Below are 17693 nucleotides of genomic sequence, written 5' to 3'. Positions count from 1 at the left end.
GCTTCATCTGTTTTCCTATCACTATGAAGCCAACTCCACGTTCTACCTTATCGCCGCGCTGTAGTAGATTTGGTACTTCAATGAAGTGTTGGTGATGGGATCCATCGATCGAAATTCGCCTTCTCTAGTTTTGGGCCAGTGTGTTTCCTGGATATCGGCCATATTAACACCAACATTCTGTAGTTCACGAGTCAGGAGCCCAACACGTGCGGATCCATTCAAAGTTCTCACTTTCCAAGATTCGACTTTCCAATCGTTGTCCTTAATTTGTCGCCTGAGTCGTTGCCGTTGAATCAATCCGTTTACTCTAATTTTGCTTTTCTTGGTGATTGATGGGTTTCAGCAGACTACTTTACCGGGACCGCACTGCTTGGTAAAAAAAAACCTTCATTAAATTTGCATTTAAGGTGCATATACGGCTAATTCACATTAAATAATCAGCTGTCGTCGTCATTGTCCAGATAATTACTAAACATTTGAATAAGCCGTACAACAGCCAATTACAAGCATTCAACTGCTTGCTGATCTCCACAAGAAATTCGACTGTATAGCTGCCATGAGTAAGCCAAAGCTGTGCAACTCGAAAACTTTTGGCAATTAATTAGCAATTCCACTGCTCGAAGCGTTTTCGCTTGGGAGCTATCAAAATGCTGGTTTAATGCTCTACGAATGCTAAAAGTAAAGAGTTTTGGAGGCATGTTATGCAGTTACATGCCATCTTTTTTATCCGGTTTCCGGTTGTAGTAGTGCTTCGAATCCAGTTTGACTTTCTATTCCGCAGAATCGTACCTTGTTCTGTGGCTTAGTTGGTTAAAGCGCCGGACTAGCGATACGGAGTCGGGGGTTCAAATCCCCCCAAAATACCGGGATTTTTTTTTTCACAAATTTATCTCTCCATTTGTCAATTAAACGCACTTTGCCTTCAAATTTTTACGCCTATCTCAGACATACTGGCTGACAGGTATAGTCGGAAAAGAGTAATAAAATCATTGCCATGTCGTCTCTCTTACATTAAATTTGGATATTTAGTGTGGAGGTGCGTTGTTTTTTTTCCTCACTCATCAAAAAGCTCTGAAGCTATTAAGGTGGTAATCCAGTCGCATCACTCAATTATACAGAATCGCACACCATTCCCTATCCAAAATCTTACATCCTTCCTATTACCGAGGGCGTCGGTAAGTTGCAGGCCTCTTCATAAATAGATATACTATATCTTCACATCCTCGTAGTGAAGAACACGCCTTAGGCATGTTAATTGAGGTAGGTCAAATAGTGTTTCTTTTCGTTTCAGAGAGCGATCAATGGCGCTTAAGTCTAGGCTTGTTAGCCAGGACACATGGTTTTCATGCCTGTGCCCCATCCCTTGAGCAAAAAGGAAAATGGAGCGACATAAATTTTCTTAGCTGCGTCACTCCCAGCCAGACCCGTGCACGGGAAAAGTGGAAAGGGAGGTTTTTTTTCCTAAAATCGGCAAAAGGCGGAGGGACGCCTATTGTATGGAACAACGGCATAAGAATTGCACGAAAAATGTGTAAAAAACGGATTCACATAAATGACCTTTGTTTATTAGTAAATAAAGCTAATTTTTTACCTTGCTCGATCTGCTTATTCTTCTTCTAGGTAGCTTTGAGGTTTAGTTTACCTCAAATTTTACTATCTTGAATCTTTACCTCAAATTTTACTATCTTCAGAGATATTCTTAGAAATATGAAATTTAATGATAGAAAACCAATTATTTCATTTCCATTAAAAATTTGTTAATTTCAAGGTGAGTTTCATACTTTATAAAATACCAATTTCATATGTCTTCCTTTTTTAATTGTTCATTGTAATTGAAACATAAACTCCCCAATATTTAAAGTGCTCTTTCTGTTCAGTTTTGAGAAGATTGGTTTTATATCTTCTGAAAAAGGTTTTTTTTTCAACTGAGATCTTTATTTTGTTTGTAAAAACATTTAATTTTATTTTTATTTTTTCAAATATTATCCATTGCAAGAAAAATTATCACGCAAAGCAGTGCGAAAACGCTAATAGATGTGCTCTGTTGCATTTAATCGCTTCGGTATGTTCTGCGCGGTTAGTCCTTGGATGATTTCCGCTTCTTGTAGAAGACGCGAACATGATATTATGCACTGACAAACATTGATGAGCTATTTTGCACATTTTTGCGCTATAATCTACGGTGAAACGTGCAATAATTAGGATGAATTTAATCTCATAGATCTTAAATGCATAAATAGTTATGTAGACTCCTAGAAAATTGCTTTTAATTTATGTGACCTTAAACTTCAAGGTCAACCTTCGTACCTAATAAACTTTGTTTTCGAGTTTGTAGATCAGTGCAACACTGATTATTTATGTTTTCAGAACATGAACACGAATTTATGATTGCGTATGTGGTACACTTACATGGCATGGGATACATTCATACGAAATACATGAATACTTACTCCAATAGACGAGTGCACCGATGAACATTGAGTTCACTGAGCCTGAAAATTTTTGACAGCACAGCGGGGTCGACTCTCAACAACTTCTACTCAGAGATGCATTACCAAAATGCGCTGATATTTTTTTCTTTGATTTCCTACATAAATTTCCATTCAAAGTGATGCATATATAGTTAATGTACAAGATCATATTTTTGCAATTTCATCGCAAAAACTAGGTGCAATAAATTAAACAAATATTTAGCTGGGTAGAAGTTGTTGAGAGTCGACCCCGCTGTGGTGTCAAAATTCGCAGCCCGAGTGAACTTTCCAGCGGGCGGTGCACTCGTCTATCCACTCTTTGGGTTCATTTACGTTCCCATGTTATCTTTTGTATACCGTCAAGGCGCCATTCACCGTGTGCCTTCGAATGTTCTTTCATTATTTCCATATTACGATTGAATGATATGACAATTTCCCTTCAAATTCATTAATACAACACTAATGTATTGTTACCAAGTCAAAACGCTCATTAGAAACATTTAAAAGTATCATTTTGACACTAAAGTGTGTTTACATGAAGCGGGTTTCTGCTCGTTCACTGCATTCATAGTGAAAAAACGAAAACTGCGCTAAGGTGATTTAAGCGATAAACTAAATGTAGTAACGTTTTTATTCCACTAAGAAGCAAATAAATTCACATATCAGGTATGTATTTTGCATTACCGAAGTAAGTTTAACAAAAAGTAAGTAGTTGAAACAAAAAGGCACGGTAAATGGGTACCCTAAAAATCAATGGTCTCCATTCACCGTGCCCCATATTGTCCCATATATCTAGAAAAAAAAAATGAAAATTTGAACATTCGTTTTTCTAATAAAATCTTGCAAGTTATTACTTGAAATGAATCTAAACGAAGAAAATTCCCTTGGCTAGGTTGTTTTGAACATTTTTAAACAAAATAGAATAAAATTTCTCATACACGATGAATGGGTCCCTACTAGGGTATCTGGATGCTTCGTTGGCATAGTCCCCTCGTTCGGCCTATCTCAATGTAAACCAAAAACTCAAACAAACACGCATAACTGGATATCGGAAAAGCTATGCGCCAAACAACTGTAACATATCGTTTCAATTTTAGCACTTTGGAGCATTAAAATTGAATAAAAATGTCACTTTGTTTAGCTTTTGTAGACGCCATGATTCTTCGGCTTAGTGGGTAGTCTATACACATGATCATAAATGGCATGATTCTGGAACATTTCTAATTGACTTTTCAATAACTGAACATTTGATGCGACGGTCAAAGACGCTATTTTGAACTTGTGTATTTGTTTTCAACGAATAATAACTATTTTACAAATTGAATGTGGGCCGAATATTGAGGACATTGTTTTCACTATGTACCCAAATCTTGGCCCATCAGTAAAGTGACGACAAAAACAGCGATAAAAAGACGTCAACAACATTTCTTGCGAAGAACCAGAAAGAACGAACAGGAAGAAAGATTTTGTGTGCGGTGACTGTAAAAATATAACACAAAAATAGGTTTGCGTTGTTTTCGTTACTAAATTAAGAAAGAACTTTAGTTAAAGTGATTTATTTATAGTTTTTTGAAAATTTGGCTAAGAAAATATAATTTAAAAGCAAGATTGGTGAACAAGCAGAGATAATGCTTTAGCAGAAATATTGAAAAAAATAGATAATTAGTGTTTCTAGTGCATGGAAAGCAATAGGCCAACGTTGTATCCACTAATAGGCTAATTTTTGTACCATAGACCAACGTTACATACCATCGCATCGAACCTTTTCAGCTTAATTAAGTAAATTCTTGAATATTTACGTAAGTTTACTTCCAATTGGTGAAACATGCATTGCCTAGAGTGTGTAATAGGGTCAACATAATATTTGTATTGCTATTAATTCATGAGTTATGGTCAAAATTGTCAAGGCGGTTTGCAAATTAGGCCAAGGAATGGTACATATACCCTACCACGGTGAATGGTGACCTACCACGGAATCAGGCGACCTTACTATCCTCTACTAATTCTACTGTATCACCAAATTTTGTGAATTTTTTTTTGAATTTTTTGGGTATTGCTTTAATTTTAACCTAAAGTGGCACCAACAATGTTTATAAGACTGGTGTCAAATGCCAGCCCTTATTTCCCCGAATCCTCTTAGATCCACGGTGAATGGTACCTTGACGGTATTTTAGCATATGCCATACCCCATCTAGGTTTTCTAAGCCACATTTTCGCCAGAAAAATTAATCAGAAGACGGTTTATATTAACAATAACTTCAAGAGAAATCGAACTTTTAAGGAACGCAACACTATCCGATGCCCGTGTAGCTGCCGGCTTAGAATAGCACTACGGACCACCTGTTCCGGGGGTAAAAGTCCACCAAACAGGTAACCCCAATCCAAGGTGTCAGGCGACCCGTGCTGAGGGATGAATGGTTGAGGGGGTTTAAAAGATGCTCGATCTTTAACGGAGCCCGTAACGTGGGTAGATCGCCTTTTTGGGTTGCGTTGCGGTGATAGATCTACCAAACCGAAATCTAGTGTCGTCCTATTTTTCAATTTTGGAACATGTGTTCTAGTAATTCAAGGAATTTTAGTATTTAGTCCTTTCTGCTGGTGTTTTGGTGACTTCCAGTTTTTGAATAAAACTGAGTTTACCAACTTTACTTTGCATATAGTTGAAAACCTCACCATCTGAGGCTAAACTCAATGCAAAGGAAATCAAATTGGGTTAGGGATCCATGTATGTACTAACTCTTCGAAGACTGGAAAGTGCTAGTACGTAAGGAACATACTAGAATCCTTATTACTGAGCACATGTTCCATTATTGGAATGATATTGCTGCTAATGTTAAAACCCGGGTCCTAAACTTCCTACTGGGGAGAATTTAGCAGTAAAACAAGGGTGATGTTGGTTTCCGATGCATGGCCAATATCAGTACTCTTGTTTTGTTTTCTATGAAAACAAAACAAAAACTGTATCAAAATCGATACTTTATTGCCCCTCAATGGCAATTGAGTAATGCGACATGCACTACACTAAGGATACGGGTAATGTCACAATAGATCTAAAAACTGGTCGCAGTGACAAACCCGAACAGGAATAAAAAAAAAAAAAAAAAAATCCGACGTTTATGGAAATAGATGTTAAGCCATAACTACTCGACAAAATATCAAAATTTTATTATCATAGTCATTCTTGCACATTATTGGCAGCGTTGCCTTGCTTGATAATACATTCTGAGTCAATAACTTTTTCATCCATTCTCTGTGGTTGTCGAAAGTCTGATTCGTCGTCGTAATAAATTCTTCGTATTTTTTTTTCGTTTGTTTCTAGTACCAAGCGTACATTTTTCTTGTCATAGTAAAGGCTGTGTAAATTTTAAATATTTGGAAAATGATCAGACTTTTGATAAATCTGGCGTTCGATTTGAATAGGTCGTATGAACATAGGAATCACAGCAAACATTCGACCTATTCAAATCGAACACCAGAAATGTTCCTTCTGTTCTAGGCTTTTTAAGATCACAACAGATTTTAAGCGGGATTACTTAACGGGCTACCAACGTTTCAATCCGTGGTTTTGGTCTTCGTCAGGAAGGTTATAGCCGTACCGCTAGCATTCAATCACCCAAATATTAAAAATAAAATTGAAATTGTGGGCTGAAACGTAATTTCCTTAATTTGTTCCATCATTATGTTCGCATGTTTTCATAGACATAATATTCTAGTGAAATGCTTTGTAAAAATATTCGTTTATTCTATGTTTCTTTTGCACTTTAAAGTTACGTTAACGTCCATTTTGCACACTAGTCTTTCCCAAGAACAACTTGTTACACTGCCAGCAAATCTTCTTGCCGTATTCACTGTCGTCGATTCTACCAGAACACTGTACGTATGTTTCAAAGTGTGTTCAGTGGCCACTGTTCACTCATCAGAATGCCGCTTCAATTGTGCAATTTTCCCATGCCTCCCGTACTGCAAAAATCTCTAGAATACAAATGATCACTGTTTGCGCATTTCATATGCGTCACGCATGGAAGGAGGCCACCGCGTATTGTTGATAGGACTAGTTTTTGCGCCTGTGGTCCCAACTGCGCTGCGCTCCTTTCCCAACTCATGTGGATCGATTGTGCTGATTTGTTGAATAATCCACGAGTCTCGTTGTGTTGCATAATGATTGTCGCTCTGGGCCAAATTGGTCACTTCTCCCAAACCCAGATAACCGGTGCTCGGTGGATGCCGTATTCTTATTATTATTCACAAAAAATAACGTATTTTAATATGTGAAGGTTGCTGGAGCGATAATCCACATGCGCGCCTACTCCCCATGTGCGCAGATTGGAACGTTCAATCGGTATCACTTGAGAAAAAAATCACTGTCTTCACGAGTCCTTTTGGGGGGTTTTCAACAGAACAGTCCATTGGTATCACTTCTTTAAGCACAGTCAGCTCATTCGCCAGATTTATCACACTTTTGCCATCACAAATCCTTAATGCGTCCCTTCCACGGTTTTCTCGAGGGTGCGCAACATGTTGCCATTTTCTTACCTTGCGTTCACACTTCTTAAGCTACTAAGAGCTGAACCACAGAAAAAAAAGATCAACTTTTCTCAGAGCTCCGGAGGCGCTCTTTCCCTTATCTAGATAGACAGACACTCGAATGAAAACAAAAGTGAACTCATCGGGGTGTTGGGATTTTATAGCGAAGTGCCGTGCTCAGCATGCACAGGTCCGGCAATACATGCAAAGCACGATCGGTGCGCGGGTGATCGACGGCTCCCGGACGGATGGCGGACGGGCAGCGGTACACGGTGGGTCCTCCTTAGTATGGCGCGCGTAGGGAGATGGACGACAGTTCTTACACACATCCAAACGATCACGATCACGGCTAAACGAAACGAACGGCGACGACGAACGCTGACTAAGACTAATACCGATGCCGCCGACGACCCAGAGGATAGACATAGGTACCTACCAGAATCGATACATGAGCTTTAGCATTTTGGTTGGTTCACCTGGCCGTTGAATCAGTAGAAGATTAGCTGCCTGGTGGTTACCATGGTGGGCGCACGATAGTGGGGTTTAGTGACACCAACACGAGGAAGAGTGCTTTGCGAGATTGTGCTGGGATGTACGTGGCTGATATAGGGGTGATTAAATCTCAAAAATTAAGTACTGGATGCTGAATGGATATTTTTAATATTTGCATAGACTGCCTTTCTTTTTAATCCGATTGTTCCATGTTATGAAGAAATATCTTTCTACATGGGACAATTATGCGTAGAACGGCAAAGGAGGTTTTGAACAAAATTTAAAAAAACAGAATTTTTTGTTCATATGCATTTCACAAAGAATCCGCCAGTACAAACATACAGTATGCGGCAGGAAAAAAATGCGAAAGTGTTTTTCAACTTCAAACCTCATTTTCATCCATTTGAAGTTAACCCTCTAATACCCAAATTTTTGATTTTGATCTAAATATCATTTTTCGTCATCTTAAATCGTTTTAAACATGTTTTGGAAGATGATTCTTTTTAATTCTCGATTTCGTGAATTTCAGTTTTTGATTTTTCTAATTTTTATTTTAGAACATCTCCACAGTTTTATATTTTTCCTGAAGGTCCTTTTCTGGTACGGATTTTTTTAGATGAAAACATTTTGAGATTTTATGATTATTATTAAAATATTTTTATTTTAATTTTTTTTCATACAAAATTTTATTTTCCGTGTAATTTTGAGGAAAATAATTTTAGAGTGTATTTGATTCCCTTGAACTATAAAACTAGGATAGAATGATATGGGAAAAATTAAAAAATATGTTATTTGTAGCGATTCAATACAAAATAAACAATGACTTCTAAAAGGTGACTAAAACATAAATTTTTCAATGATTTTTTAAAAATATAAATACGCTTTAAAATACTTTAAAAATCATTTTGAGATATACAAAACAGTCCTAAATATCAGCCAAAAATATAAAAATTTTGATTTTCCACGAAACAAATATTACAAAAATGCTCAAACTATGCCCCGTCTAAAGGCGGGGTTGGGTATTAGAGGGTTAACCAATCTATGTTTCAACGTTACAAGATCTCTAATAGGCTACTTTTCTGACAAGTTAATAAAAAATTTTCCCATTTTGGTCACTAACCTTTTCAGGGCGGTGCCTGAATCTGAATACAGTATTGTTCCGATTTTATCACGGCCCTTTTTGAAAAGTCTTTTGAATATTCTACAAAATCTATACGATTTTTCAATATTTTTAACGTTGCACAACGTGCCATCAACATTCATCTTGAAGGAAAGGGGAAACACTTGCTCTCAAATGTAACAGAAAATAACTGAAAAATGAAAGACTGACGCGTGGAGGCCGTGATAAAATTGGAACATCACTGTACAATCAAAATTTTCAAACCGCAGAAAAGCACACAGGTCGCTAAATTTCGTATCTGATAAAACAAAATTTTTAATTTTCTCTACAATATCATCAACTATATGTACTTATTTCATCTAGTATGTGAAACTACATGTCTCTAGATCAGTGTGGTCTGGTTGTTCATCGAATTTAAGCTATTTTTTTACTGTTATAGTCATTTGTTTAATGACCATTGGGCCCGCAGTTTATTGATACCCGCTTATTAGGCTTATTTTGCAGTGCTAGAATATAGACATTAAATGATACACTGTCATGAAAAAAGTGTCATATGTATCCCATATTTAGCGTGTAATAGTGCCTTGAACTTTTCGCATTTTTGCCTGCCGCACCCTGTATAAGCATTTATTTGCACTACATCGCATTCAACCCCTTGGGCCGGAGGGGTCATACATACACTCCCGTTCAAAAGTTTGGGGTCATCCCCTCAAAAACATGTCATTTTTTTAGGCCCATATCTCCGCCAATTTGCGTCCGATTTCAAAACCCTAGGTTTCATTCAAAAGATATTAAGTCAAAGAAACTTTGAACATGATTTAAAAGAAACTTTTTCAAAAAAAATTGTATGTAAACTTAACCCAAAGTTGCCAAATTTTCTAAAAAATGAATATAAACTTACGGCAATGTCGCTGGAAGTTAGGTCGACCAAATTTTAAGATGAGAGCGGTAATATGACCCATTTTCTATTAGCTTTCAACTGCTTTTTACAGAACTTAGCTAAAAAATCTAAAAAAAAGTTATTAAGTAGATTAATCCTTGATGTCATCGACCAAAAGTTTGGGGTCACCCATCAATATGATGTATCGGCCAAAAGTTTGGGGTCACTTTCGTAAAACATGGAAAAGTGATTTGGTGATATCTTCGTCATGTATAGTTCAATTTTAATTATTTTTGGCTCTTATCAAAGATAATTAACTAAATTTACGTTTGATGTCTTCAACTTAACGTATTTAACGATTTTTGTATATAAAAATGTTATGTAAAGTTAGCACATTTTACCACGCTTCAAAAAATGAGGCAACTTTACGTTAAGTTTTAGTATGTAAATTTCAACAAACATGTGAGGTTCAATGTCTATGCAGTAAGTATCATTCATTTTATTTCAAATAGGCCAAGAAGAATTAAAATTGAATGAAAGATGACAAAGATATCAACAAATCACTTTTCCATGTTTTACGATAGTGACCCCAAACTTTTGGCCGATACAGCATTTTGAGGGGTGACCCCAAACTTTTGGTCGATGACATCAAGGATTAATTTACTTAATAACTTTTTTTCTAGATTTTTTAGCTAAGTTCTGTAAAAAGCAGTTGAAAGCTAATAGAAAACAGGTCATATTACCGCTCTCATCTTAAAATTTGGTCGACGCAACTTCCAGCGACACTGCCATAAGTAAATATTCATTTTTTAGAAAATTTGGCAACTTTGGGTTAGGTTTACATACAATTTTTTTTGAAAAAATTTCTTTTAAATCATGTTCAAAGTTTCTTTGATTTATTATCTTTTGAATGAAACCTAGGGTTTTGAAACCGGACGCAAATTGGCGAAGATATGGGCCTAAAAAATTACATGTTTTTGAGGGGGTGACCCCAAACTTTTGAACGGGAGTGTATATAACCCCAAATGAAAAGTAGCTGTATACAATCATCCCCTCGAAAAAAGTGAATTTTGTCTTCAGCAAAGTTATTGCAAATCTTGTCCCTTGTTGGGAAACATATGAGTAATTGGGTTTGACACATCCTAGAACATCCTGAACATCAGGAAGTTTAAAAAAAAAACACCAGTAGTGATTTTGGATATGGTTTATATGGATACGTATCTGAATTGCCATCTGAATGAATATAAAACAGTTTGTCATATCTTGGGACGTTCTAGGTGTTATAAACTTTTATGAAATTCAGTTCTTCAAAACTTCAGGAATAATATTGTTCGTTACAGCAATAAATTGTAAAATTGCTTTTAAAATCCGAAAATCTCTTGGAAACTCGGAAGCCACTCATTAGAATTATCAAGATAACGCGGGCCACTCAAACTATTTTGGAGTTCAGAACCTTAGAACTATATCTATAGATCTTACGCCGCAACGCACCATTCTAAGGTGATCTACCCACGTTACGGGGCGAGAACCATCGCCTGCGCATGTCATCAGAAATGCTGGACGATTTAACCCTCGAGTGATCGCGCTGGCTGTTGTATTTTGTACAGCACGTTGAAAAAATCTCGCTTTTTTACGTGGTGTTGACGAAGGTGGCCAATCACTGTGCGCCGCGGCGCCCTGGTGAGCCGTGAATATTTCGCAGGTGCGCCGCAGGCTCTTGAGCCACAGATAAAATATAGCAATTTAATAAATCCCAACTAACAATCACTCATTTTACAAGCACCTTTACGATGAATTGATTCAGCATGATGCTGAATAACATTTGGATAATTTTCAGGCACAACCTTTGTTCGGGTTTTATTCACACAAATTTGGAGAAGCTATAAAGCATAGTGTTGTGTACCAACTGAACTGTTTGTTGTTAAACCGTTTTACAACTATATAGTAAAGCTGCTATTCAGCTTTAGCAAAAAATGATTAAAAACTAAAAAAAATGCGAAATTTTTCAATTTCCACGTGAATTTATGATTGGAACTTAAAGCTGTGAATTCATATTGTGAAATAATAACTACACTATAAATTTTCCTAAATCCAGATTCGAACTCATGACCCGTCGATTGCCAGCCGCATGCCTTCCTATCTGCGCCATCCTAGAGATGATGAATTGCAGCGCTCAAATCAAAACATAAACTTCCCGTGGTTTAATAATGATCAGACTCCTATTCAGCAGTAGTGAATTAGCACAACATTATGGTTAACGACTGAACAACAAATTAATTCAGCTGTTGTTCAGTAAAAAACACGTGTTTTTCATCATGTACTCTGAGTCGAAGTATGATAAAACGAAAGCGCTTATTTGACTTGTGAAAAACACATTATACAGATACATGTCCTGAACTTAACAAGAAGCAGAAAAAAGTCTTGTTAAACTTTGTTGTAAAGGAATTACTGCGAGTCGAATAAAAATCTTATTAAACGTTTGAAAAGTGTTTTAAATTATTATTGTTCATACCAATACGAAAAGTTGAACACTGGCTACTTTTTCAATTGAAATAGCATTTGTACAGTAATGTGTACAGCATAATTTTAGTTCAGCTATAATTACCATTATAAAGCAACAATTCAGCATGCATGCTTGTTTGCGGCTGGCGATTGTTAGTTATGATGACAGTAAAAAAAGAACCATCTTATTATAACCGCTCTAACTTCATGTAGACCTAACCATTGCCCAAATTTCTACTGATTTTACTTAACTAAGGATCTAGCAGTCACAATTTCAAAACTGTTGACCTAATTTATAGAAAGTTATGTCTTAATGAACTTTTTTTTTTGATAATTTTGAAAAGGTACATGCTTTTGCAAATTTGCAGTGGCGGATTCAAGAAACAATTGGCTAAATAACAGAGAGACCATATTTTATTAACCGTTATGTGTTCGACAAACTTTGTGCTTTTTTTCTACACGGTGCTTTTTAAATGGGCGCTGGTTATCCGGGTTCGAGCTGAACTTGCACACATATATTTTGTACTCAAGCGCAACACGGTGCGTGTTTACTTGAAGACTGGTTCGTGGGAAGTTATTAAGCCGGCATCATCCACGGCCGGTCGACAATGGACCAGATCTCTACCGTACGGCAAATCCTCTAGAAATGCCGTGAATACCAGGTTCCAACGCATCACCTGTTCATCGACTTCAAAGCGGCATACGACAGTATCGACCGCGCAGAGCTATGGAGAATCATGGACGAAAACGGCTTTTCTGGGAAGCTGACTAGACTGATTAAAGCAACGATGGACGGTGTGCAAAACTGCGTAAGGGTTTCCAGTTCATTTGAATCTCGCCGGGGACTGCGACAAGGTGATGGACTCTCATGCCTACTCTTCAACATCGCTCTGGAAGGTCAATTTGTGTGCTTTGCGGACGACATGGACATTTTTGCATGAACATTTGGAACGGTGGCAGAGATGTACACCCGCTTGAAACGCGAAGGTCGGACTGGTGGTGAATGCCTCAAAAACAAAGTACATGCTGGTAGGCGGAAGAACAAGACCAGATCCGTCTGGGTAGTAGTGTTACGATAGACGGGGATACTTTCGAGGTGGTGGAGGAATTCGTCTACCTCAGATCCTTACTGACGGCTGGCAACAACGTGAGCCGTGAAATTCGGAGGCGCATCATCAGTGGAAGTCGGGCCTACTACGGGCTCCAGAAGAAACTTCGGAAAAGATTCACCCACGCACCAAAGGCACCATGTACAAAACGCTAATAAGACCGGTGATCCTCTACGGGCACGAGACATGGACCATGCTCGAGAAGGACCTGCAAGCACTCGGAGTTTTCGAGCGACGCATGCTAAGGACGATCATCGGCGGTGTGCAGGAGAATGGTGTATGGCGGAGAAGGATGAACCACGAGCTCGCTGCACTTTACGGCGAACCCAGCATCCAGTAGGTAGCCAAAGCCGGAAAGATACGGTGGGCAGGGCATGTTGCAAGAATGCCGGACAACAACCCTGCAAAGCTGATGTTTTCAACTGATCCGGTTGGCACAAGAAGGTGCATCATCAGACGCAACATGCTGATCCAGACCGAATGGCTTGGCTGGTCAAAATTAAACTCTGGCACTCTAACGTAACATGAGCAACAGATACTGATGTGAACCTAGAGAAACTCAGGTTCGCAGAAGCAAATACAAATTGGCCGGATCCCGAATTTATAAGAATTTTACTCCGGCTGCATCAGGCTACTCCAAATAATCAAGAAAATTCTTCAAAATATCATTTTTTTAGGATTTTCGAGCACCACCAGTTCAAAACTTTTCACCCCTGTTGCCGTGCATTTTTTGATGTATTTGCTGAACGCTTATCTCCGGTTAAGAAGCACCGTGTATGTATGTAGAAACTTAAATGCTTTCCATCCCACAGGCCACAACCGATCGGTGTGTGGCGGTGGCGGCGCACCACTACTTGGTAAGCGTCAGGCGTGATTCTTGGAACCATTTCACGGTACACTCTTCTTCTCGCTATTTAGGGGGCTGGCTGGTCTGGTGGTGATCATCTCCAAGCGTTTTCCGACGGCTTAAGGAGAAACTTCAGAGAATACAAATATGGCTGCCACAATGGCCGACTTGGACCCCTACTCACGTTTTCAAGAGCACCAATCTTAAAAATTCGTAAACAAATGCGCTCGATTTGCAAAAGCTGCCTCTTTTAGCAAGTGAGCAAAGCCAGGATAAACAAGTGCGGCTTGGTTTGATGCTTTGTTCGTCAGATTTGTGCCTCTAAAGTTTGTATGAAAAACTGCAATGGGATTTCTTGATGTTTCACCTTAAGCGCACCGATCGACCAACCTTTGTTTGTTTGGGGTCCGGTCCGGTGCCGTTCGCTGAGATACAGTAGGTATCCACCAGTCAGCGTGTAAATTAATGAGATGCTTTATATTGCGGAGAGGAATTGTGCTCGAGGTTTTTATGGTGTATTTGGAGATGAGTTTTATTTTACTATGCTGATTCGAAAAATTTCCTCACAGTGATAATGGAATCTTGGAGGCAGTTAAATATTTGTAATAGTTGAATTTAAATGACCGTTGATAGCTTCTTTAGCTGAGTTGGTTCAACTTTATTGCTTCAGAAGGCGGTCCTCTCACAAGCATAAGCAAGCAGTAGTGATGTGCTATGAGAATCTGGACGTTCGACAAGTTCGAATTGTGTTTGTATTTTGTTGTTTTTTTTTCTACTACTGCTACATTGGTGGTAGGGGTTTCGTTTTTACCAACTTAATACTGGTTGGCATCTGAACTTTATTGGTAAAATCGTTCCGTTCCGTTTTAGGAAGATCTCATTGTAGCTGATTTGCTAATTTGTTCGTTTGCACGGTGGATGATGTGCTGTTCTTCTCGTGAACTAAGACCTACACATTCATTGTTTTGGACGCAGGTTGCATTTTTGATTGCTATATCCGGGTCAAGGTTTACGTTGGGAGTGAATGAAAGAAGGAATACTTGAAACAAAGAAAAAGGTTAAGTTCATGTTGCCGAATTATTATTTCATCCATGATTTTCCATAGCTCTGTGAGGTCGATACTGTCATATGCCGCTTTGCAGTCGATGAGCTGGTGATGCGTTGGGGCCTGGTATTCACGGCCTTTCTGGAGGATTTGCTGTATGGTGAAGATCTGGTCCGTTGTCGACCGGCCGTCGCTGAAGCCGGCTTGATAATTTTACACGAATTCATTCGTTTTAGGTGACAGACGACGAAAGATGATCTGGGCTGGTACTTTGTAGGCAGCATTCAAAATAGTGATCGCTCTGATGTTCTCACATTCCAAATCTGCCCATATTCGCATAGTTGACGTAAGCGCCACTGTAGTTTTCAACACACTTTTGAAATTTTAACAATGAATAATGTAAAATTAGGGATTGTTTTCCACGTTGACATCTAGCTAGTGATTAAATCTTGTGCTTTATAGAATAAAACTGGTCATAATTATGCACATGTGATAAATATTGGCTTGTGAATGCGGACATTGTCAATGGTGGTTACGTCAACTATGCGATCATGGGCAGAAATGGTCACCTCTCTTGAGAATGGGGCGGATTACCCCTTCCTTCCACTCCTTCGATAGTAGCTGTTCGGTTTCCCAGATCCTGACTATTAACCGGTGCATACAGGTGGCCAACTTATCTGGGCCCATCTTGATGAGTTCAGCTGCGATACCATCCTTACCAGCTGCTTAGTTGGTTTTGAGCTGGTGAATGGCATCCTTAACTTTCCTCATAGTGTTGGCTCATTTCCGTCCTCTGCTGCATTGGCGCAGTCGTTCCCTCCTTTGTCGTGGTCTCCCGTGCCTACGTCCTCCACGCCATTCAGGTGCTTGTCGAAGTGCTGCTTCCACCTTTCGACCACCTCACGTCCGTCCGTCAAGAGGCCTCCCTTCTTATCCCTGCATCCTTCGGCTCGCGGCACGAAGCCGTTGCGGGATGCGTTGAGCTTCTGATAGAACTTCCGTGTTTCTTGGGAACGACACAGCAGTTCCATTTCTTCACACTCCGCTTCTTCCAGGCGGCGCTTTTTCTCCCGAAAGAGGCAGGTCTGCTGTTTCCGCTTCTGTTTATAACGTTCCACGTTCTGTCGAGTCCCTTGCTGCAGCATTACCGCCCTCGCTGCATTCTTCTCCTCCAAAACCGTTCTGCACTCTTCGTCGAACCATTCGTTCCGTCGATTCCGTTCCACGAGCCCGATGGTGCTCTCGGCTGCGTCATTGATGGCTGCTTTCACTGTACTCCAGCAGTCCTCTAGAGGGGCCTCATCGAGCTCGCCCTCGTCTGGCAACGCGGCCTCGAGATTCTGCGCGTATGCTGAGGCGACATCCGATTGCTTCAGTCGCTCTAGGTTGTACCGTGGCGGTCGCCGGTACCGTACATTGTTGATGACGGAGAGTTTTGGGCGCAGTTTGACCATCGCCAGATAGTGGTCGGAGTCGATGTTGGCGCCACGATAGGATCTGACGTCGATAATGTCGGAGAAGTGTCGTCCGTCAATCAGAACGTGATCGATTTGAGATTCCGTCTGCTGTGGTAATCTCCAGGTGTAACGATAAGGGAGGCTGTTTTGGAAAAAGGTGCTACGTATGGCCATATTTTTGGAGGCGGCGAAATCAATGAGTCGTAGGCCGTTTTCGTGCGTATGCTGGTAGGCGCTGAACTTATCAATCGTCGGTCTGAATTCCTCCTCCTGGCCTACCTGAGCGTTCAAATCACCTATGATGATCTTGACGTCGTGGCTTGGGCAACGATCGTACTCGCGTTCGAGCTGCGCGTAAAATGCGTCCTTGTCATCATCAATACTTCCGGAGTGTGGGCTGTGCACGTTTATTATGCTGAAGTTGAAGAATCGGCCTTTGATCCTCAACCTGTACATTCTTTCGTCGATCGGCCACCAACCGATCACGCGCCTCTGCATATCACCCATCACGATGAAAGCTGTTCCCAGCTCACGTGTGTTGCCGCAGCTCTGGTAGATGGTATGATTACCTCTAAACGTTCGCACCATGGACCCTGTCCAACACACTTCCTGCAGCGCTACGATGCCGAACCCGTGGTCCTTCAGTAGATCGGCGAGTATGCGAGTGCTCCCAATGAAGTTGAGAGATCGGCAGTTCCACGTACCGAGTTTACAATCGCAAGTCCTTTTTGTTCGATGGGGTCGTTGCCGTTGGTCTCGGTTCGTATTATTCTGTTGCTGATTTTCCGTTACAATGGTTTTTTACGGCTGGCTCGTAGGGCCTGACACCAACCCCCCACTTTCCGGAGGACCATAGTGCACAGTTGAGCTTAGAGTCCTTCCCTGGCACTCGGACGTAGATCAGCCGCCCCTAACATGGGGATCAGACGCTGTTGTGAGCCGCTCCTCCTGGAGAACAGACGCTCAGGTTTGTCGAAGCAAACCCCCCCCCCCTTCCCTGTCTGCCTACGACCAAAGTTCCCACCGGGGTTGGTTACCCGATCTTCCCTAAGGTTGCCCATAGTTTCCGGCCGATACCGCGTGGAGGTAGGGATAGGAGTTGCTGGGCAGAGGCTAGTGGATCACAATGGGATCTGAATTGCGCAGCATACCCAGCTTTTACCGTGCCGATAAGTCCTGACGTCGATAATGTAGGAGAAGTGCCGTCCGTCAATCATAACGTGGTCGATTTGCGATTCCGTCTGCT

General features: G+C 40.1%; 1 protein-coding gene across 1 annotated transcript in view; it reads right to left on the bottom strand.

Moving 5' to 3' along the window:
• LOC134287896 (uncharacterized) overlaps positions 1 to 7162 on the bottom strand; it is a 45992-nt gene extending 38830 nt beyond the window's left edge. The window contains exon 1 of the mRNA XM_062851081.1: positions 7005 to 7162. The gene's annotated coding sequence lies outside the window, so the exon portion shown is untranslated. The remainder of the gene's footprint in view (positions 1 to 7004) is intronic.
• Positions 7163 to 17693: the final 10531 nt, after the last annotated feature.

Source organism: Aedes albopictus, chromosome 2 (genome assembly GCF_035046485.1).
Source record: "Aedes albopictus strain Foshan chromosome 2, AalbF5, whole genome shotgun sequence".
Classification (NCBI taxonomy): Eukaryota; Metazoa; Arthropoda; class Insecta; order Diptera; family Culicidae; genus Aedes; species Aedes albopictus.
This window is presented reverse-complemented; position numbering and strand designations above follow the sequence as displayed.